We start from the raw sequence: 25,033 nt of genomic DNA, 5'->3' as shown, positions 1-25,033 counted from the left end.
GGGCAGTTAATTCAATTAACTATTAATTTCTGTTGTTAATTAAGAGAATTGAGTTCGATGTTTGATAAATGAAGTGTTATTATAACTAGGTTTTTTCTAAGGCTTTGCTCGCGTAGTATGTTAGTAAGAAGGTAGTCCCTGAAAATTTATATTTATTTATTTATATATAGTTGACACAATCTACTATCATCCAACAGATATTATAAACGCGAAAGTCTGCATGTATTGATATTTGTTCCTCTTTCACGCAAAAAAACATTGAAATGTTTAAGACAAAACTTGGTACACAAAATATAGTTTATAGCCAGAATTAACACATAACTATTCTTATCCCGATTTTATGTTCCCGTGGGATCATTTTCGATTCTTAGCGGGCGGGCCCGCGGGCAACAACTAGTTCCTAATAAATTATACGAGCCTATATATTTTCCACTGTTGGGAAACCACACCGATAGCTCAAACTTTTCCGAGCAAACGGTGTTTTCCCTCCTTCACATATTTCGACGAACGGAAAATAAAATTTCATTTTTAATTCAAATTGTATGCAACAGTTTCTAACTTATAAAAAACTTATTCACTACACATATCTTTAAAACACAATAATCTTGTAACAAAACATTCCTCTATCCACTATTTCATAATATCTGAAACCAGGAGGCTTTGCGCTACTGCCTTTACAATCCTTTCAAGTCCAGTGTGTGGGGAGCGTCGGTCGCAGACTGTCGTGTCGCCGCGCCCAAGCAGCGGTTTTCTCGAAAAGTTTCGGGCAAGTGCAGTGATTCAGTGAGTGGCTACGTGTTGAAAAATTGTGTAATTTAGTGTTTATTACATGTGAAAAGGATGGTTTATGATTTAAGTCTGCTGGTATAAGGTGGGTTTGGATATTTTTCTACGATTTTTGGATTTATATTTCAGTTTTTTGAGGATATGAGTTATATTTTGTATTTTCTTTTTAGGATTGATCTGGTACTTTGGAAGAAGATATATTTTAGGTGTAGTTATATTTTTTGGTTTTTTAAATAGGATTAAATTAGATTTACATAGTGGACTTTTTAACAAGTGAGGGTACATTTTTACTATATAATGCGTTTCTTTTGTCTCAATGTGACTTAATATATGTCATAAACAGTCTCACATATGCGCTAGAAGCTACGAGTTATTCAGCCTAAATGAGCGCATTTATAAAAATCTTTCCTTGGTACTTACTCACACGTTTCTAATATTTTAGCCTAGTAATGTAGGCTTAACTTAGTGTCTCGGTCACTTATTCAGTTGTTTTCATTTACAGGAAAGCTTCAGAAAATAGATAAATGATGTAGTAAGATCATAGTTATCAGATAATTGCATTGAGTGAATGCTATGCCCAGCTATGGTCTAAATATTCATGACGTTAGGATACAAAGTGTAATGTTTATTGAAAACAAAATAAGGCTTCATATAAATAGTGACGTATGTATTATTATCTTTTGCTTTACAATTGATATATCTATATATTTGGTATTTTACGTAAAATATCGTTGAAGTTAAAATACATTTTAAAAGATTAGATACGGTGTTCCTGTAGCCAGATATAGCAAAAGACAGAGAGGTTTGGGGGATGAAGACCTTTTTGCTAAGCAGTAGGGTCTTATGCGGGATAGTTACAAGAAATACTAGTTAGGTCCGAGTCCACACAAAGGCCAAAGAAAAGAAAAATTTCCTTTTTGAACGTATCAACCGTTGTTTAACCTTGATTCTTATTATTATTATTTACTATTTTAGCGACAACTGAAATACATGTTCCGTAAAAAATATATTAGATGTAATACGGCGTGGTGACATAATGATATGGACAAATAGCTCAGCCTTAGTAATACAGGTTTGTTTTCACCCTTTAGCTAAGGATTATCAAAAGGATTTATCCAATGTTATTAATATCGATTCTTAGCAAGTACATTTCACATCAAACTTGTATGCAGGTTTACATAAAACTATGAGTTTTATAAGCATGCAAAGCTATCATTACGATGCTAAACAACCACTTCAAAACGATATGGGTTATAGATAAAGTATTTATTGAACGAAAATAGTATTGGAAAAGAGGAACAGAATATCAATGACTAGCTGTTGCCCGCGACTTCGTCCGCGTGGTTAGCAGATATAAATTATGATTTATACCTACCCTGTTTTTCCACATTTTCCATTGTAGCTTCGCTCCTATTAGTCGCAGCGTGATAGTATATATCCTAAAACCTTCCTCGATAAATGGTCTATTCAATACAAAAATAATTTTTGAATTTGAACCAGTAGTTCCTGAGATAAGCGCGTTCAAACAAACAACTTGTTCAGCTTTATATATTAGTATTTGGTATTGGTGTCTCTTTTCAATCACGAGGTACTTTCATGTGAAGAGTCCCGGTCCTTTTTAAAGGCGTACACGGGGACACAGGTCCAACATGCAGAGACCTTGTTGAGAATTTTAATTATGTGCATGTATCTATGTACAAAGAGTTTGTGCTATTTGTTATGTATTCGTTATAAAATCAAATACAATATTTTTTAATGTTATACTCTCGAATTTTTAACCTCATAGTCTAATTTCCACAGATTTAATTGAGTACCTTATTTTACAGTAGTTTCGCTCCGTCAGATAGTTTCCAAAAAATATCGAATTAGTATTTTGGCTCGTATCGCGTGAACTAAGAATTAGAATTTTGAGTTGAAGTTAAAATCTCGAGTGACGTCACTTATCAGTAAACTTTTTACCGACAAGTGACGTTATTGACCGACATTTCTATGTTTTACTATTTCGATGAATTTATCTTCTAATTTTGTTGATGTAATGAAACAAAAAATACCTATTTAATATTTTTGGGCGTTATAACGTTTTTTTAGTCTAATACTCAATTATCACTTGTCTTTCGTCTTGTTTCCAATCCCACTATTGGCCTTATTCGATACTTTCACGTTTAAAATACAGTACAACGCCCTTTTGCTTGTTATTCTATTTACAAGCTCTCAATAGATTGCATAACTCTGTTTATCAGCGTGCTATGACGTAACAAGGGCTTACGCAGAGCCCTTTGTAAAGCATCGATTTTTAAGAATATAAGATTTAATTATATTAACATCTATTCTATTATGTAAATTAGAAAACGTTTTTTGGGAGGTTTTGTTTAGTTACACCTGTCCCTTTGTCTGTAATCAAATCTTGTAAGTCAAAATTGAATCTTTGGGTCCGATTGAGTTGAAATTTGGCATACTAATTTTATAATTTGTTTATTTCAAAAAAGGACATTAGTAGTACATGATTGATTTTATATTGCGTGACAGTTCAGTATTATGATGACACTAGCTATATCCCGCGGGCCCACCAAGTCGGAAATGATCCGACGGGAACATAAAATCGAGATAAAAACTATCCTATGTGTTAATCCTGCTTATAAACTGTTCTAATCCTGGTTATAAAAGATTCGTCTAAATCCGTTCAGTGGAAAAAGGAACAAACATCCATACACCCATGCCTACAAACTTTCGCATTTATAATACTAGCTGAGTAATAATAGGTGTTTATAATATTAGTCCCATGGAGCTGATGTGATGACGTCACAGCCACATCGAGTGTCGGCTAGTTGTACTTTTCTGATGAGTAATGTAATGCCAAAGAAAGATATTTAGCTGAAAAACTTGTTATAGTAGTTTTTTTTTGTTAACTTTCTTTATAAAGCAAATAAAAGAAGGGTGGTGCTACGTTAAAATTTATATTTGATACGGGATAGTTCGCTTAAACGAATCATTTCATTGGCTTAAGGATTAAATCTAAGTTCTTCCATGTATTCTATGTAAAAATGTTAGGTAACTCTTTTTAAAGTTATATTGTCGATAGATGACCTACATTTATGACAGCGATGGGTGATACAGGGTGTTGTCTTTGCATTTGACGTTAAAATAGTGCTACTTAGTAGCCTATCTTCCATTTTGAATTTTCATGTTGTTTCTAACAGCTTATTTGTCTGTGTTGATCTATCTTTTTAACAAATTTCATCAAATAGGTTTGTTCATTCAGTTTTCTTAGGCATGCCTATTTGTTTATCTGAGCGTTTTAGCTAAAAAAATCTGTAGATAGTGGTTATACAGATAGACAGAAAGACAGGCAGGCAAATAAACAGACAGACATAAAGCTACAGTTTAAGTGTTTACCTAGCTCAGTTATTTTGATCAACTTTGGCAAGTAGCCCCAGTTAAATTTTATATCTCAATTAATATACATTTAATATGAATATGTTAACCTACATATTCCAATTCGAATCCAAAATACATATAGCATAGATCATTATACATATAGTAAAAGCCTCCTTTTGGCAAAGGCTCTATTGTTAAGCCATAGACAATGCTAGGCTTTGGAACAAGAGCGGGGAATGGTTTACCCAAAAGCTTATGTATTCTGATACCTTCTAGCTTGTCTATGCTAATAGTATAAAGAAGTTAAGTTTTTGTGTTTGTGATGTTTTGGGGACAATCTCAGGATATGCTGAACTGTAAATGCGGACAACATCACATACATTGTTCTGAACCCAAAGTAAGTTGCTAAAGCACTTGTGTTATGGAATTCAGATACAACGAAGGTACCAAAAACACCCAGACCCGAGACAATGTAGAAATTTGAATATTTACATTGACCCGACCGGGAATCGAACCCAGGACCTCTAGCTAGCGACACCTTGAAACCGGTGCGTATGCCACTCGACCACAGAGGCCGTCAAGTTCTCAAATGCATAATATTACTGTCTGTCTGTCTGTTTATCTACTTGAACATGTAGATCTTCTAGCTGCCAATATAATGACTTACCAACTGTCAAAGATGTTTCACAGTTGAATCTTGATATGTAAAATGAACGTATGCAAGTCTGTATCGGACAGGTCCATTCCGGTAGTCCGGTGTTCCGGTTAAAACGGATTAACCGGACGTTTCTATCCGGCCGCATCCGGTATGCATGTCATGGCATACTCAATTGCAATTTTTATTTGTTTTATCTGATATTCAGTTGTTTTTTAATTCCGATGAAAGAATGACGGTGTTAAAAGTGTTATGTGCATGTTTGGGTGTATAGTATAGCTATGGAGTGGCTGAACCGATTTTGATTTTTTTTATGTTGAGTATTTGGTCTTTTTGGAAACAATTTCATTGATAAAGGCAAACTTTCTTATAAATATCACTAAGTACCTACGATATATGACGAAATCATACATATTCTATATGCCAGTCATATCTTGTGTGTTAAACTTACATTTGGTTAGCTCATTAAAACTACCCAAGGGATATTTATGCGATTTTTTAAAGTATTATTTAATTTAATTCGTGACTAAAGAGATTTTTTTTAAGAATATGATAATATTTTGAATATTGTAAAGAAAACAGATAATGTTAACACTTAAAGGATGCTAAGTTTAACCAAAAAACATATTGGTTTTTAACATAAAATTAACTTTAAAACACTTAACATTTTATAACATGCAAATAACTCAATGTCTTTCATAAGTCATATTCTCAAAGAATAACTTCTAAAAACACTCGCTCTATCTATGCATTTATCTAGTCTATGTTCTTGCTAACAAGCTAATTAACTTTATTTATCACAGGTTCTCATGTGCCAGTGCAAGTCAACGTCCTAACAGGGCAATGACTTAGTTAAAAATAACTACTACACTGTTTTTCTTTCGTTCAAGCAATATGGAAAAATGCTTTATCAATAAGTGGAATAGGTAATAATTTTATGAAAACACGTTACTACATATTTTGCAAGCTTTTAAAGTTTATTATGTATGTAAGTGTACCGATTTGTTTGTCTCTAGCGTATTTGTACGGAGTCCTTAGTGGTGTCAGTTCGACTTGCACTTGACCTATTTTTGTTACTATCGCAAGACTATAACAGTTAGCCATTATTTTGAAGGCCTTTGCAACGATTGCTTAACTTTCTCAAATTTCTTCGACTCTATAGTAACAAAAACGTCAGGATTTCTCTACGTTACTGTTACAAGATAATAAGATTCTCACCCATCCATATCCAAACCTTAATAACGGTTGCTTAACCCTCAACAAACTTCCAAGTCTCTAAACTGAATGAAGCTGTCACGACACTATTTGTGTTAATATTTGTGACGAGGGTTCCAAGACACGTGTAGTTACAGACACTTTGATCTGACCACTGTTGAGAACAATGTCTAGTTATCACGGTTCGTGAGATACAGCCTGGTCACAGACAAACGGAGAATTAGTTCTATTCCGGGTTTCAAATTGCCATTTAACGCTTTGGCTATGTGACCCTAAAAAGACATTTTAGATGCAATACCGCATTTTTTGAAAACGTCTCCCGCACTAAGGAATTTAATCCTTATGTAGCGGGGGTTTCACAAACATTCAATTCACATGCACAAAGACACCCAGACTCAGAACAAGTATTCACTATTTACCATCACAAGTCTTCCGCAAGTCAGCTAATACTGCCGAAAGCAGCAAATTAAACCTTTACTTATTTTGAAAAGTTAAAAATATATTTTTACATTTCGACAAAAAAAGGTTATTTAATTATTTTATGTTATATTTGCTTTGTTCTTTATTGAGTTAAAAGGTAATATTTCAGGAATTCTTTGCTTCAGGCATTTTTGTGGCTTGCTGTAAAGGCTTTCTATTGTACCGGATATACCTGTGATGACTGCTTTTAGAGGTACAGAAGTCAATATGTATATAAAATTTATTTTTATACTAACTATCTGAGAATTATTTATTACTAGTTGTTGCCTGCGACTTCGTCCACTTCGTGGTTAGAAGATCTTGAAGTTTTCGCAGCGCACGCAACGGATAAATAATTTTCCCCTTTTTTTTTCCACATTTTCCATTCTGTCTTCGCTCCTTTTAGTCGCAGCGTGATGTTATATAGCATAAACAACACAAAAATATTTTTTTTCAATTCGAACCCGTAGTTCTTGAGATTAGCGGGTTCAAACAAACAAACCCTTCAGCTTTATAATATTAGTATACATTATTTAATGATGCAACGCTTTCATCATCACCATCGTCATCATCAACCCATATTCTTCAACTGCTGGACATATCCCCAATTGCATACCATTGAGATCTATCTTTGGTTACCCGCGTTGTTTTATTAGCTATAATAAATACTAACTTGTCCCGAAAAAGTAAATGGATGAAATAACAAAATTTTCATTCAACGAGACGTCTGTACATTAATTTTACGAAAAGATTACACCACACGCCCCTGAACTTAAAAGCAATTTATCATTGTCCATTTTTTATTCGTCTAACCTAATCAAAATGATTAAATGCAAACTTAAAAAATCTCACATAAAAACCAGTTTTAAAACGAATTTTAAATCACGAAATCTTGTTAAACCTTTCTATGTAAGGATAAAAATACGTGCTGGGTCCCACGTAATATATACTGAGCCCGGGGTTAAGTTCAACACGTATTCAGTTTAAAACGAGACATGATTTTAAATTACCTCTAACCTGTACGGAACCCGTATACGAGGCGAAACAAGACTTCGATGTCCAAAGACTTTAGTTTCTTACACGTTATGTTCGAAGTTTCTAAATACATCGTTATTTACAGTCTTACCAGATTCAGCTAAGTACCAGTGTTTTACAAGGTGCGACTGCCTATCTGACCTCCTCAACCCAGTCACCTGGCCAACACGATACCGCTTGGTTAGATTGGTTGTCAGATTTTCTTGCTTCTGACTAGTCGTAACGCCGCTATTACTAAGTCAAAGTTGTCTGTCCGTCTGTCAGCAGGCTTATATCTCATGTACCGTGATAGCTAGAAAGTTGAAACTTTCACAGATGGTGATCGAAAATAAATAATTATGTTTAAGCTCTACTTGGTACTTACTTACAAAAACACAACAGATTTTCAAGAAACTTGGTACACAGATAGTTTATAACCAGGATTGACACATATGATAATTTCTATCCCGATTTCATGCTCCCGTGAGTTCATTTTTGACTTGTACAGGCAGACCCATCGGCCATAGCTAGTTCAGTCACAATATTGAAAAATACTTTCTAGATTTTTGCCGAAGCCCAACCTAGTCTTACAAGGCGTATAGCCAACTTAGGTTTACAGGTCACGTTTACGGCTTTCGTGTCTACACCTAACCGACTCTCCCAGGGGAAATAGGTGACCAAGTATAATTGTCGTTAAAGAGGCAAACGTGACAAAAAACTGCGTCATAGCTTTAGATATTTAATTAGAATTGTTTAGGAATGTGTACATTTTTTTTGTATAAAATAATATATAAATGCGGTCAACATCACATACATTGTTCTGAACCCAAAGTAAGTTGCTTAAGCACTTGTGTTATGGTATTCAGATACGACGAAGGTACCACAAACACCCAGACCCGAGACAATGTAGAAATGTCAATTTTTACATTCACCCGACTGGGGATCGAACCCGGGACCTCAGAGCTAGCGACACCTTGAAACCGGTGCGTACGCCACTCGACCACGGAGGTCATCAAACGATGGCGGTGCGAAGTAGATGCATATAGAAAATAATGCATAGCACAAGTAATAGATTGTACAGAGTGGAAATATCGAAAGGAGGCTTTTGCCTCGCAGTGGGAAAGTTAGCAACAAAAAAAAGGCACTAAAGAAGTTAGTCCTAATATGGCAGGGGGTTTCACAAACATTCAAGTCACATGCACAAAGACACCCAGACTCAGAGTAAAATATAATCTGTTTCTCCAGGTCGTTTCAATGATTATCTTACACTAGCTGTTGCCCGCGACTTCGTCCGCGTGGTTAGAAGATATAAGTTATGATTTATACCTGCCCTATTATTTCTACATTTTCTATTGTATCTTTGCTCCTATTATTCGCAGCGTGATGGTATATAGCCTATGACCTTCTTCGATGAATGGTCTATTCAACACAAAAATATTTTTTCAATTTGGACCAGTAGTTCCTGACATTAGCGTGTTCAAACAAACAAACTCTTCAGCTTTATATATAAGTATAGAGTATAGATAAGAGTGATTTAACACATTTCATAATAATTAACTTTTAATCTGAGTGCAGGTCAAATAGCAGCTCTTGTGAAATCATTCAAGCTACAGTCAAATATGTCTATCCGTTTGATCAGTTATTAGCTAACTTTACTCCTTACATAAGTAAATATTCCTGTAAACACATTTAAAATGTAAGTCTAGTTAAATAAAATATTTTAAAAGGGCACACGGCGGAGTGAAACGTGACTGGGAAAATGTATTGTGTGTGATCGTGTTGGAAAGATGCTCTACGTTACGTTTGTGTCAGCTAAACATTTATGTTGAGGAAGATACTCTACTGGAATTGCAGTTATAGGGTTTTTGTATTACTGAGTAAAAAGTAACTTAAGTGAATATTATTCCTGTAACAAAATTGACAGGTTACGAAACCGAAATTCCCAAATGTCACTCAATTAAAATTTTATCAAAATCAGTCTATCCGTTTTTATAATTGTAAATTGCATTGTCATCGGGTCTGAAGCTACCCTGAAAATTTCAGCCTGCTAGCTTATCGGGAAGTGAATCAAAATTGAGTTACAAATCCAAAGACATACAAACAAGAAAGTGAGTATATAAAAACGTGGGAAAATGCTGACTTCGCGTGTTTCTTTTTCGTACTAGCTCATACCATCCATAGTATTGGTCTCTTCCCTAATATCAATGCGGATTTCAGATGACAATATTTTCCTCCTAGTATTTAACGATTTTCCCGTCTCCGTCTGCGACACTGTCACTCGCTTAATATTCTAAGACACTACTGATATTTAAATACTAGCTGTTGCCCGCGACTTCGTCCCCGTGGGTAGAAGATATAAGTTATGATTTATACCTGCCCGCTTTGTTCACATTTTCCATTGTATCTTCGCTCCTATTAGTCGCAGTGTGATGGTTATTAGCCTAAAACCTTCCGCGATGAATGGTCTAAACAACACAAAAATAATTTTTCAATTTGGACCAGTAGTTCCTGAGATTAGCGCGTTCAAACAAACAAACAAACAAACAAACAAACAAACAAACTCTTCAGCTTTATATATTAGTGTAGATAAAAAAGTACATACAACTTGCCTGCCTGCATCGGGATTGAACCTATACCTCGTGCATACAAATCTATGCATAGAACCGCATTGCCATCACCATAATACATCGCTATGTATTAAATATAATTTTGCCATTCAGCAAAAGGACAGAATATCTTTTTATTCAGCAGCTTAGGGCAACTCAAATTGAAACAAGTACATCGTTTCACAGCTTCGCCCCACATCCTCGCTTCGCTCAGCAGCCTCGCTCAGCAACCTCGTTCATCTTTGGAACCACAGCCTAATTATGTTGACTATTTAATCTATTTTTAATTTGACAAGGGTTACTTTGTTCTCGGAATAGGTAGTTAATTTAATAATTGGTTTACATTTTATGCGTGGGAAGTCTAATTATGGTTATAATGAGATTTGTCAAATGAAACATAATAATTTCGTGTTACCGAGTAACACGAAATTTTGAAGTAATACTGCTTTTTTTCTTAATTTTCTCGAGATATAATTAACATGATTTTACTGTTGACCACTCTAACATTAAGTAATTTAATAGAATAAATGTAAAGTTTCACAAACCTTCAAATCACATGCACAGAGACACCCAGACTCGGGACAAGCATTCGTGGATCACACAAATACTTGTATAACGAGGGGATCGAACATACTACAATTTTTCTACCAATGCAGTCATAGTAATATTTTCATTATATTTACGAGATAGTAATAATAAACTAAAATACAAAAACAAAAAAGTTTGGTTAAGGCCAATTTCCTAGTTATTGTATTGCAACAGACACACAAACTACACACACAATAGTACACAGTTTGACAACCCGACAATAGATCTGAGATATACAAGATATACAAGAAAGAGGGTTAGTAGAAAAAGAAAACTCTGCAGTATATTGCTAGTCTGAATAAAAAAAAAGACATAAGGACTCGGTCTTAAAGATACGCGCAAGCGGCGAAGAGGATACCATTTTGTCTATACAAACATTATAAAGAGGAAATATTTGATTGTTTGTTTGACACGAATAGGCTTCGAAACTACTGGTCCGATTTGAAAAATTGTTTCACTGTTGAGAAGCTACATTATCCCCGCTGAACATAGGCTAATTTATTTAAAAAATGTTTGGATTCCGTAACAAAATTGAGATATTGTAACCCAAGGTGTCAAAACTGATATCTTCCAACCACGCCGACGACGTCGCGGGCAACTGCTAGTAATATTATATTAGACAAAAAAGCTGTCAAGTTCCGTCACCCATATTTCCAAAAATTTTTGGAAATTATGTGCGTATTTTTTCTCATGTAGCAAACCGTTCACATTTAGAAGATGGCGCCAAGTTCTGACCTATGATGCTGTATTAAGATTATTATGCAGTTGGCATAAAGTCCAATATGCCATGTACTATTTTATTGCGGTAAAAGTCGATTCCATTACATTTTCTTGAGCCAAAGTCTAAATTTAATTATCGACAGTAATGGAGTATAATTTCTTGGCCAATTTTTTGCACAGTCCACACACAAAATACGAATTGGCTACTTCATAGCTTAACTTGGCAAATGTGTACATTTTTCACTAGATCTGGCAAACGTTGCATTTATAGACGACAAGTTTCAGCCTGCGGTTTCACTCGCGAAGAAGTCGGTAATAGCTAAGTTCTATAGTTAGATATTTGTCGTATCGTCATTTTGCTTTAAATTAGCTTTAATCAGTAACGAGTAGTTTCTTATTATTCCACACACAACCACCACGACAGCATCTAGTGTCAAACTAAGCAAAGCTTGTATTATGAGTACTAGACAAATGATAAACTACACCTAGTCGGATCAAAAGAGCGTGCTCGCCACACAAAAATATGTCGGTCAGTTTCCACTGGACCAACAAGCCGTTATGTCGCGGGGATTCACAATGATACTCCGAACAAGCATTCGTGGATCACACAAATGCTTATAATGAGAATCCTATCCATCCATCAACAGCCTCCCTTGTCCACCAAGTGCTGGGCATAAGCCTCCCCTTTTTCCTACCAATTTCAAAGCTTCTATGTTAGCTTCATCCAGACTCATTCCGAGTCTTTAACTATTGTTAAATGTCGAGCCATTTTGCTCCCAAGCGACAGACGCTTCTTTTCGTCTGCTCTTTGCAAGCTGCCTCTTTTTTTGTTAAGGCGGGGATTCCTCATCGACTGCCACTCCCTCGGAAATGGGTAGTGTCAGACTCTGAACGTGAACCGCCGTGCTACGTCATCCGCGTTTTTGTGTCGGTGTATGGCAATGCGTTGAAATCCTTCATACATGACCAAGTGGCCAGCCCAGCATTGTTTCCATGTTGACCTTTACCACTCGGCTATCCGAGTTTGTTTTTCCTTTCCCGCTGGCTTTGGAACCTTGCCTTACAGCCAGTCATGTGGTCATGAGTGAGCAATAAAAGACGCTCTCGACTTCACATGTTTGCGATGTACGCGGCTGTCTCTCACACCGTATGTGTATTGGATTTGTTTCCTTTGGAGTTGAGGTCGAAGAAGTCTATACCAATATTACTTATAAATGCCAAAGTATCTTTGTTTGTTTGTCACGCTTTCACGCCCAAAACACTGAACTGATTGCAATGAAATTTGGTATTAAGATAATCTAGAGCTTGAGAAAGGACATAAGCTACTTTTGACATGGACAAAAGGGTTATTATGGGGGGGGGGTGGGGGTGGGGGGGCAATGGGGGTTTAAAGGTTTTTTTTACTTCTCGTAATGGACTACTTCTTTGAAGTTTGTTATTTGACATTTACTTGGGTAATAGGGGGGCTCTCAGGCTTTTTATTCTGGAAACAGAACCACCATGCGCAGTAAGCAGAAGTCCAACTGGACAGAGTCGCGGGCAACAGCTAGTAATAGATAATGTTAGGCTAGGTTGATCCTGACAGCCTATTCTGCTAGCTGATAGGCTACTCCATTGAAAATAGGTGTTGTTAATGTAAGTGGTGCGTATATCATATTTATTAGGGCGAGAGTCGTTCTAAATGTTTGAAGAATTAAGAAGAAAAGCTCTAGGAACAACTTTAAAGAGTTTAAAATTTCAAAAACAAAAAATTCTAGTTAAAAACAGGAATATCCCAAACCGCTTATCTTTTACTTAGGCCCGATTTTTCAATCGTCAGATAACTTTTATCTGAGGAATAAATATGGCCGTTTGACATATTTTCTATACAAAAGCTGTCAAAACGTCAAATATATTCATCGAATAAAAGTTAGCTAGCGATTGAAAAATCGGCCCTTAGTAATTTAAATTTATTCCTTTCTAAGTTTTAAGAAAATTTGTTAACAGACCAAGTTTTATTGATAGAAAGTGATGAAATAGATACTCCTTAACTTGAGGCTAAGTAACAGCGGCATGAATCGTTCGATCACGGGTTAAGCAACATAGGTGCGGTTGGTATGTGGATAGGTGATCATTTATGTCGTGACTAGTTCATCATTGTTTTGAAGGGCATGTTAAATCCCACGTTCTTTATGATGTTGCAATCGGGTATTCAGAAGCCAGAAATTCTGACAACCAGTCTCACTAAGGGGTATCGTGTCAAAAGCGATATTGCTGCCACATTTCCTTTCCAATTTAATTAATACCTTTACTGCAATTGAGACCCGATACTTTTAACGGGGCAATCACAATAGCAACTACGAAACCAGCATCAACCTTCCAAAGTTACAGAATCTAATAATCATATTCTGCTCACAATATCTTAACCATTGATGTCTAAATTACAGGAGATAACAATTACTGCCCGTTTGATATTGGATACCATTGTAGGTTGCACGTAACCCCCCTGCCCACCCCTAGTTGGTAAGGAAAAGGGGGTCTAAACAACAGGACGGGTATGCGGCAGGGGTTTACAATTTCATTCTACTTTCCTAACCTTTGATTCAACTTGTAAGAGCAACTATGAATTTAGAAATATATTTTGGTAAAATAGTGTGGTGGATGGGGTTACATTTTTTTTTGGACGAAAAGATTTTTGGGTTTTCTTATTAAAGTTTCGTATATCGGAATCCCTAATTAATTTCTTCTGAAGGTGTTGTTGTGTCAACTCATGATTAAGAACTTCGGTTGGTTTCAAAACTAGTCGGACAATCCCGATTAATACGTGTGTGTAAATCTTTCTTTAAAATATTTTGTCTTTTATTCGAAGGTTTCTTCGAACTCTTTTGCGACCTAGCTGTCAATAATTGAATCATCAGTTAATAGCACAAAAAATGATTAAACACAATCACATAATGTTATCTATATATATATACTCTTTACTAATATATAAAGCTGAAGAGTTTGTTTGTTTGAATGTGCTAATCTCAGGAACTACTGGTCCAAATTGAAAAATTATTTTTGCTGAATAGACCATTCATCGAAGAAGGCTTTAGGCTATAAACCATCATGCTGCTACTAATAGGAGCTAAAATACAATGGAAAATGTGAAAAAAAGGGCAGGTATACCTAAATCATAACTTATATCTTCTACCCACGGGGACGAAGTCGCGGGCAACAGCTAGTTGTATATAACTACATTTGTTGTATTCAAGTAAAGATAAAAAAGACAGACAAAAAGAAAGACTTATAATAGCGGTTCCACTGTGTTTCTGCCAGTCAGTCTCCGTATTTCTGCCACCAGACAGTATCTAATGAATCGTGGAACTTTAGCCGAGCTGTTTCTCTTTTAAGCCTAACTTGAAAAAAAAATATTTGACTCAATTTGTTAAATTGGATAAGTATCTAGGAACTAAACTAAACTAATATTTACATATTGAAAGCTACATATATCAATATAAAAAGAAAAATATACATTATTTACAAAGCGTCAAAAAAGACATCCTCATCCCTGCCAAAGTCGGGAAACGTGCCCAGAAGGCTGGCTGCATTGCCACGTTGTATGGCAATGCTAATTCTTTGGGCAAAATATAGACCAGCCTTCTGATCACGTGTAGAGTCGACCAAACGCTTTGCGAGTTCTTAATAAAGAACTCGCGCACCTGGTCCCCATGTCCCGAACATTTCAACCCCAAACGGCTCAAAAATATAATTACCAACAAGGTTATTATATTTCCGCCGTTTTAGGGCTTCCGCGGCTTAATTTGTTAAATTAAGTATAAAATCACTAGAAAACTTACCTAAATATTTTCGACTTTCCCTTCGGTGTAACAGCCATCCATCGCATTATTATTCCGAGGAGACACCGAACTACACATTGTAGGCAAAATTCGGCAAAAGTAAACAAAAACAAGTTTAATATCATTGCGACAAACATGGAACATAAAAGTAGATGGAAGTGTTTTTACGCGGTTATAGTATTAGGCCGTAAAAACTAAAGACAGAACATTATTTCTAAAGCTACGTTGTCTGTCCGTCCGTCTGATATCAGGTTCTGTTGTTGCTTTAAGAAGAATTTGGAGGTAAATCATTAAATTTTTTGTCCCAGTTTTTTTTTTCTTTAACATATTTGAACGGAACCCTAGGTGCCACGATTTCGTTTCGTTTTAAGAGTAACTTACAAGTTTAACTGAAAAAAGTCAAAAGTTATCTTCAATTTTTTAAATCTTATTAAAATTTTCGTGCTATAAGAGTTGTGAAGGGTTAATTATTTGCTAAAGGACGTTAAAGCCAGTGCCACTTCCTCTCACTTCCATGTTCCATAACAACACCCGTCGCAGCGGCGACAGAATAACTTACGTAACGATATAATGTTTTGCTTTTTAGTCTAACAAAAACATTGAAATAACTCGTTACAACAAAGATACGGTAATGGAAAAAGTGGTTTGTTTTAAGATTAGCTGAAGCCCGCGGGTTTACCCACTTTATACTTGTTTTTGTAAGATACATTATTATCAAAAAAGGATTTTACAATTAATTATGTAAGAGGGTAAGTCTCGGGTCTGGGTGTTTGTGGTACCTTCGTTGTATCTGAATTCCATAACACAAGTGCTTTAGCAACTTACTTTGGGCTCAGAGCAATGTATGTGATGTTGTCCGCATTTATTATTTATTTATCCTCACGAAAATAACTAAAAAAAATATATTAATATTCTCTTCGATTCTATAACCTTTTAAAGCGATGTTATGGGCATTGTAGCGAGCCATCAAGCTTAGCCAACAGCAAGAGTCGTAATGTATAAGTCGTAAAACTTTTAATTGAAACAGATCTCATAGTTGTATAGTTTATTTATGTTTAAGCTGTGTTCTTCTTTAAGTGACAAATTCACCATGATTATCCATGTACCTACTAGTTGTCTATGTAATATGTTATAGTGAATAAGTCGTTGAAGAACCTTTATAATAAAATAAATAAATATCAAATTAAATTAAAACAAATCAGTGTAACAATAAATTTTACGTCACCAAATGTCGAACAATATTGTTAATTTTATTCCGTTGTGTCTAAGTTAGTAAATGTATTTCAAAAGGAAAATTCTGAATAATCTTTCTAAACCAAAGATTTTGTTCATGTCAATCTTAATTTACAAGTTAACCAATGTTATGTTAAATTATTAACTTCGCTCTGATCTTGTCTTTTTTTTTTTTTTTTTTTTACCGCCGTTGGATGGTATTTTTCAGGTTTTAGTTTTCTCATCATCATCATCGTCATCAGTCTAGCCTTCTGCCAACTGTGTTAAGGTCGGCTTCCAGTCTTGACGACTTCATTTAAGTACCAGTGTTTTACAAGAAGCGACTGCCTATCTGACCTCCTCAAACCAGTTACCTGAGCAACACGATACCCCTTGGTTAGACTGGTTGTCAGAATTTCTGCCTTCTTACTACCCGTAACGACTGTCAAAGATGTATGAATAACAGCAGGGCCCACTATTTAATTTTCCTTCCGAAACACCAACAAAGATGGTCACCCACCCACAGACCGACAGTGACAAGCGTAGTTTAACCTCTAATCAATCAACTTGTATAATTATAGCATAGTCACGAACTTCAATAATGTGGTTATTACCGACATCACAAACTTTCCTACTTCATGATATTAGTATGGATATAGGATTACAAATATGTATGTATGGAATACATGATCATACAAACTATAACAACTTTGGCTGACCTCAATCTCGATTACCATAACAAGGGTCATGTAACTAGGCAAACTGTCTGAACATGGAGAAGAAGAGAAGTGAGGGAAGTGGAGCAATATATTCTTGAAGAATTTCATCAATTTATGCTTGGATAGCCGAGTGGTTGAGGTCAGAATGCCAAACCTACTGAGCGCGACGTGTCGCGAGCTCGATCCCTGCGTAGATCAAGCATTTGTGTGATCTACGAATGCTTGTCCTGAGTCTGGGTGCCTTTGTACATGTGATTTGAATGTATGTAAAATCCCCCGCGACACGAGGATTTAATTCTTTACTGCCTGAGTCGTTTCTTTCTTTAAATGTGACATGTCTTTTTTATTTTATATAACTTTCTGGAATGGTAGTAGCCTTGCGGTTTTGTGCATGGATTTGAAGGCACAAGGTTTTCGATCCCGACCTAGGCAAAGTATTAATATGATGTGTAATTTTCTTAATTATTCTAAGTCATCACTGACAACCGGTGAAGAAAAACAACGTTTTACGTAAATTAAAAGAAGAATTAACAAAATCGATTCATCCAGTCTGAAGTTCAACAGTAACAAACACAAAAAAACAGACAAATTTTGAAGTCGTTTGAAACGAAAAAATCTTCACAAATAACTTAGAAACAAAAACCAAAAAGATCGATATTTTCAACACAAATAAAATCTGTTATCTACGGATAAAAGTATTCATAAAGGTTGGGTGCACTTAGCTAATTAAAGTACCGGTACTTATCTTATCTTGATAACTGTGCATAGAGCAGAGGAGTTAGAGGAAGTGGTACTCATTGGCAGTTCGCTCATGGTCATAGGGTTTCATACCCGGAGAGGCTCGCGCTTACCCGTTCTTTGCCACGACTACTAGTCGTACAAATGCGGGTGAGTGAGCGCCCCTCCATAGAATTGTCAAAATTTATAGTAAGTATTTTGAAAATACCCAAAAGGTAAACACGGATCCTTATAATTATGACTTAGCTGTCTCGTCCGTATGTCTTTCACCGGGCTGTATAAGATGAAATGTGATAGGTAGGTGGTTGAAATTTATATAGATAGTGTGTTTCTGCAACCGCAACATCGTAGAATGAAAATTGAGGTTAAGCAATGCTTGTTGCGGTAAGAATTTTTTTTTTTATCTAATTTGTCTCGAGTCTGACTCTCATCAACTCAAGTCTGACGTGTTTATTTCATGTTAGAACAGAAAAAAACCATTTGGAGTTTACGGACTCTTATTCGAGTACTACGGCAGATTAGAAGCACTTCCACCTATTAACTTATGTTCCCTGTACACACACACAACTTTCGTAACGATGAATTGGCAAAATTAACCTTACAGCGTTGTAATAAGGTGCTGTGTTTAACATCTTTAAGTGAAACTTTTGTGGTCTCATGAACATAGGTACATATAATATGTTGTCGGTGAAATGCGAAATGTATTCCGATATGTAAACTTATTCCAGTTGATTCCGTTCTTTATTCGATTAGTTTTTGTTTTCCTTGTTAAAAACAAAAGCTAGCTAGGGAACTTAGAAAGTGGTGAAGGGTGGTGAATCAGGGTCCTGTCTAATGTCAATTTTGACTTTCGAAAGAAGGTTAGTAGCCTATTTATTTTCTTTAAAAACAGACCGATGTGAAAAATTTAATCCTTGTATCATAGGCCACGTCGAGAGGATGGGAGAAGATCGCGTTGTTAAGAGAGCGTACCTAGATAGACCATCTACGCATGGATGGACACTGCGACACGTCGCGCTCATAGGGTTTGGCATGGTTATTTCAACCACTTGGCTTAAGGAGATCGGTAGATGGATGTGTCTGACACGAATTTTTCATTTTATCACATCACTAGCTTTTGCCCGCGACTTCGTCCCCGTGGGTAGAAGATATAAGTTATGATTTATACCTGCCCTGTTTTTTTCACATTTTAAATTGTATCTTCGGTCCTATTAGTCGCAGCGTGATGGTTTATAGCCTATAGCCTTCCTCGATGCATGGTCTATTCAACACAAAATGAATTTTTCAAATTGGACCACTAGTTCCTGAGATTAGCGCGTTCAAACAAACAAACAAACTCTTCAGCTTTATATATTAGAATAGATTAAAAAGTCAGGAAGATTAAAAGCTTTCTAGATTATGAAATGTTTGATAGTGTGGACTAAAACATCACTTACTTGTAAGTGACGTCACACGAGATTTTATGATTCCCCTTCATTTTCCCACGTTTATAATTATACACTCACTTTTCGTGTCTGTTTGTCGTTCCGGTTGGATTTTCGTAACTCAAATTTCCCGAAATCCCGGAGTTCCCGATAAGCTGATATTAGCCTGAAATTTTCAGGGTAGCTTCAAACGCAATGACAATGCAATTCACAAATCTAAAAACGGCTGGACCGATTGTGATAAGTTTTGAATGGAGTGACATTTAAAAACGTGGTTTTTAATTTTTTTGCGTTCTCCATTAGTTTATTGGATAACGAAATAAAACAAAAAAATACGTATACGAAATCTGTCTGACGGACTGTACAGTTTTTACCCTGTTCAATATTAATTTTTACACATTTTTTCAATACAAAAGCTAATCTTTCCGCCCTGTAGACGATTAGCAATAACTATGAAGGTCGTGTTATCGTTAATATTGATCTCCAGTTGGTATCTGTGATGACGTCACCGGTATCTGATAGCGGAACCCTAATATCACTCGTGGAGGATAAACTATGTCTGTTGGTTAGAATGAATTCTTTTTTTTTGTGTGAATAGGGATAAAAAGGAAAAATCTCATTAGTCCCTCAGTTAGATAATTGAAAAGTACGAGACACGTATTTTTTCCTTTTTCAGAAAAAATAGAATTGACAAAGATTAACTGCTTTAAAGTTTAGGAGCGGGGGCTTGTGACGTAACGATATGGTAAAATTTATTCTCAATCGTGACGTCACGCGTAAGTTTCATTCACTGTAATTTGGTCAATTTATGTTAGCGGGACAAACTAAAAAATACGTATCCATTATTATACAAAAAACTACAAGATGGACACTGAAAAAAAAATTGTCATCATCCCTATTCTAAGGTTTTGATTTGAATTCTTATCCTATACTTGTCCGTTTGCATGGACAAGAATTTGATAAGATTGATTATCAAGGAGACGATGTCAGTGATGCTGGACATCCTATTTTAATAAAATGAACCAATTAATTTACTACTCAGAGCGGACGTGCCTAGGACCAATCTACTTAAATTTGCCCCCTTATCACGAGGAATAAGTTTAATTAATAGAATTAATTACGGAAACATTAACGTATTTGTACTTACCTTGCCGAAGTTCACGGAAGTGGCGTAAATATGTATAGAAAACCATATTTTTAAGAAATGTCAAGTTTTTACTATTTTATGTATATTATTATATTAATGTCTATTCTAAAGTTTATTTTGTAATTGCTCTTATGCTAATATTATTTTATAACATCGCTTTGATTTATATGTGACTGTAATGGTGTTATAATAAACAAATAAATAAATTTAGATTTTTGATGGGTAATAGAGGACTATTACCCAACACAAACTGTTATTGCTTGTTGCCAGTTGCTTTGATTGTTGACTTTAACAAAAAAGTGAGATCTAAATGGGTGCCAAGTTCAATGGCTAGACCTCAGAAATATTTATTAAAACGAGTGCTACAAATCGAAAGGGTCCCAAGGGAACATCCTGTTATAAACTATCTTTGTACCAAGTTTCGTATAAATCGGTTCAATTTTTTTTTGCGTGACATATTAACAAACATCCATACATACAAACTTTCGCGTTTATAATATTAAGCAATTGGATACTTCTCGCCAGTTCTATTCCTTGAACTTGGCTATACACGCTACCGTGTTTCCAGATTAAAAAAATCCCAACCCTTTCAAAACAATTCGTGAAGTTACGACATAATATTAAGTGAATCTTAATCTTCAAGATGTAACTCTTTGCAGAAATTCCAAAACTTGGCAAGTTATCAAACTGCTTTTAATACTTCACACCGAATACTTGGGGCTGTTCGCCTTTGTAAATTTAGATTTTTGAAGATGTTTTCAACTGGTTTAAATGTGGTTTAAGAATAGATGTATCTTTTGAAATATCGTTTTGTTTTGTATTCTTGCGCTTTTGAGAATGTATTCCTATTTTCATATTGTAAAACCGATAATGACCAACCGATACTGAATTAATAAAAATATTTAAATTTGTGTATTCTATAGAATAAACTATGCCCTTTCTGTTGAGATATCAAATCCATACTTGGGTGTACAATAAAACATTCGATAAATATCTTCAAAGATGATAAATAAAGTTAAATTACTTACTATGGGAGTCGTTATAACAAATAAAAAAAATTGAGGTACTGAACCGATTTTGGTCGAATATGATTCGAAAACTCGCCAAAAAAGTGCCGTCAAATAAATAAATGCGGACAACATCACATACATTTTTCTGAACCCAAAGTAAGTTGCTAAAGCACTTGTGTTATGGAATTCAGATACAACGAAGGCACCACAAACACCCAGACCCGAGACAATGTAGAAATAAAAAACGACATCTAATTTGATTCATACTTGAACGTACTACAGTAGTAAATATTAATTAAATCCATCGTTAATGTATATACCATATATTATCCAATTATAATATTTGAAAACAAAAACAGCAACTTTCTAAAGCTTACCAAATTTGTTTCGAAACTCCAAATCTGGTATCCTCAAGATGGGACTTTTCTTGGTACTTTAAGTGAAACTTTGCACATTGCTATTACTAAGATATGGTAGTTATAATAACTTATGAAATTTAAACTTTAAACGACCATAATTTTAATCCGAGAAAACATATTTTGAGGCAAAACTTCGTATTTTGGTATTTAAAAATAAACTTGTTAAGAAGAAAACATACGTTCCCTTTGTTTTTCTTTCTTTTATTCCTTCCTACTTGTATGCATGGACTTCTATGCACGAAGTGCAGGTTCAATACCAACGCAGGTAAAGTACCAATACGACTTTATATTTATTTATTTATTTCCACCTTATCACTAACATTACAGGCTTCCTAATGCGTTAGTGAGGCACTTTACTCATAACTAATTACTTACTTACTATAAAATTTAAACAATAAAGAAACACGACATTCTAAATTAAAGATAACATTAATTGAATCCATAAAAAACAATACAATAACAATACTAATATGTAGCTTATTCTATCTTATAACATAATATATGCAAAATTATATGTAAATGTTCTAAGACACCACTGACAAACGGTGAAGGAAAACATCGTGAGGAAACCTGGATTACAAATATTGGAATCTGAAATCGCCCGCAGTGAGCTAGCGTGGTGATCGATGCTCAAACCTTCCCTATATAGCAAGAGGCCTGTGACTTATAGAGGGATGTATAGCCTTTTATTATTACTCCTTTCCTGCTCTTAGGGTCGTTGCACACGGCCCACCGGCCACAACTACAAAACGCCGCTACAGGCATATTTACTGTAGTTTATAGGGACTCGCCGCATAGGGTTGAAGCTAGTGGTCGCCACACGTTACAAGACACTGCTCGCTCATCTATATAAACTGCGTTAAACTACAGGAAATATGACAGTAGCGGTGTTTTGTGGTTGTGGCCGGTGGCCCGTGTGCGGGAGCCCTTATTGCGCGTTTGCTGTTCAACCAGACAGTCTTTTTCTGACCAAAAAAAAGCAGCACCCTTGGATCATGTCTTTAAATTCTGTTTTTCAACTGTTTTATATGCATAAATTATGAAAACAAAAAAAATATGCTAGAAGAAAATTGAAGGTTCCGTACAACTAAGACACAAAACAAATGTGCAAAAAAGAACATCACCAGCCGTTGTTTAACCCTGTCCTATCATTGGTGATGCCTGTGCGAAAATTTCAATCGTCTCTACCTATTACGATAATTTAGATGAAGCGTGGTGACACACGGCCTGACAGACAGACTGTGAAGCTAAGTAGTATAACCAAAAAACATTTATCGCATTAGGTATTATAATAGTCACTAAGTTTATTTTAAAACTCAACGTCAGAGTATTTTATTACACCTTTACAAATATTTTATTACACTAAATTCTACAAAAACTACTAACCTTAAAAATAATTCTTAAAAATAATTAATGTATTCAAAGTATATTCATTACATCATTATTTTTAATTTTGACCGCGATCTATTACTCGTTAAGACAGGGCCGGATTTAAAATGTTGGCTGGCGAAAGTGGAATTTAAAAAGCGTAAATTTAATGAAGAAAAGAAATTAATTTGCGAAACTTCTACATTTTTATGCTACTTTATTCCAAGCAGTTTATAAATAGGTTTTATTATAATTCAGGTTTTATTGAAAACCGGTTTTGTATGGCAGTTGCTACCGTAAAAAAACGGTTTTCAAGTGCGACTCAGATTCGCGATGCTAACAGTTTGTTGCAGATAGAATAAAGAAAAAAAAAACATTCAACCATCGAATATACTACCAAACCATTGATTTTTATCATTTGTTATTAAAACGGCAACCTCCATAAATCATCTGTTAAAATTTCCTTTTTCTACCTGTCATTGTTCATGAGATACAGCTTGGTACACATTAAGGTTTCTTTATACCCCTTAGATAAGTATGCCTCTCAAAAAATGCCTCTAATATGCCCGGACATTTTAGGCCTATATTGAAATCCGTCCCTGGCACGACCATGTAATTATTTTCGTATAATAATAAATTAGAGGGTGCTGGTTGAATACTTTATGTCGCAATTAGAACACCCTTTGCATACCTTTTGAGTTATATAAATCACATTAGGGTGATGGTATACAGGGTGTGAAAAATTTGCGGATAAAATAATAAAGTTTTGCAAGACATTACTGAAAATTTAGTTGGAATAATACTTGGTTCATTTTCCCGAGTTTTTATACACTCACTTTTCTTGTTTGTTTGTTTGTTTGTTTGTTTGTCGTTCCGGTTGGATTTTCGCAACTCAATTATGGGGCATTTTCCCATAAGGTAGCAGGATGAGATTTTCAGGGTAGCTTCAAACCCGGTGACAATATAATTTACAATTTTAAAAATGGCTGCTCACTGTGATTGCACTTATAGTCTAGATGTATAGTCAGACAAACAGCGCGCGAATTGTCGCAGGTTTGATTACTTCTGTGATCCACGAATGCTTGTACTGAGTTTAGGTGTCTTTGTGCACGTGATCTGTATGTTTGTGAAACACTTCGCGACACAATGATTAAATTTCTTACTGCGGGATTGATGGCATCATTTTGATTGCTAATTCCTTCAACCTATTTGATTGAAAATTGACCAGACGTTGTTTACCGAGGTTATCAATTTGATGGGTGACCATTTTGAAATCTGCAAAAGCCATCTAGCCCGTTTTAACTCTTGAAACAAAACATTACTAGGTAAATATTTCAAGGTTTTCTTTACTACGTAACCCTAAAATAATACATATCTCACTCTTCGAAAATAGATTTGGGACTTTCGGAGACACTTTTATATCCCCACGAATGTGTTATACCTTCGCAGGGTTGTCCCTAGGGATGATGAATAAAAAACCTGACACCGCTCCGTGCGAAGATTTGTAAAGGGATAGGAATATATTTCAAGTATTTTTTGGAAATGTTTACTTGGATAAAAAGGAATATTTCATATCTATACTTCTATCCCTACTTCCCTACTAATATTATAAATGCAAAAGTAACTCTGTCTGTCTGTCCGTCTGTTACGCTACGTAACAGTCGGGTCACGTCTAAACCACTGAACTGATTTTCATGAAATTTGGTACAGAGAAAGAGTTGACCTTGAGAAAGAACATAGGATAGTTTTTATCCCGGACT

At 35.3% G+C, this 25,033-nt stretch overlaps 1 protein-coding gene across 3 annotated transcripts in view; it reads left to right on the top strand.

The window, feature by feature from the left end:
• Window positions 1-397: 397 nt before the first annotated feature.
• LOC113502550 (synaptotagmin-7) overlaps window positions 398-25,033 on the top strand; it is a 507,062-nt gene continuing 482,426 nt past the window's right edge. For 2 of the 3 annotated variants that reach the window (XM_026884159.1, XM_026884160.1), the window contains exon 1: window positions 423-871. The gene's annotated coding sequence lies outside the window, so the exon portion shown is untranslated. Of the gene's footprint in view, window positions 872-25,033 lie in introns of all 3 variants that reach the window. The other variant, XM_026884161.1, reaches the window with a different exon arrangement.

This window comes from Trichoplusia ni, chromosome 17 (genome assembly GCF_003590095.1).
Source record: "Trichoplusia ni isolate ovarian cell line Hi5 chromosome 17, tn1, whole genome shotgun sequence".
Lineage (NCBI taxonomy): Eukaryota > Metazoa > Arthropoda > Insecta > Lepidoptera > Noctuidae > Trichoplusia > Trichoplusia ni.
This window is presented reverse-complemented; position numbering and strand designations above follow the sequence as displayed.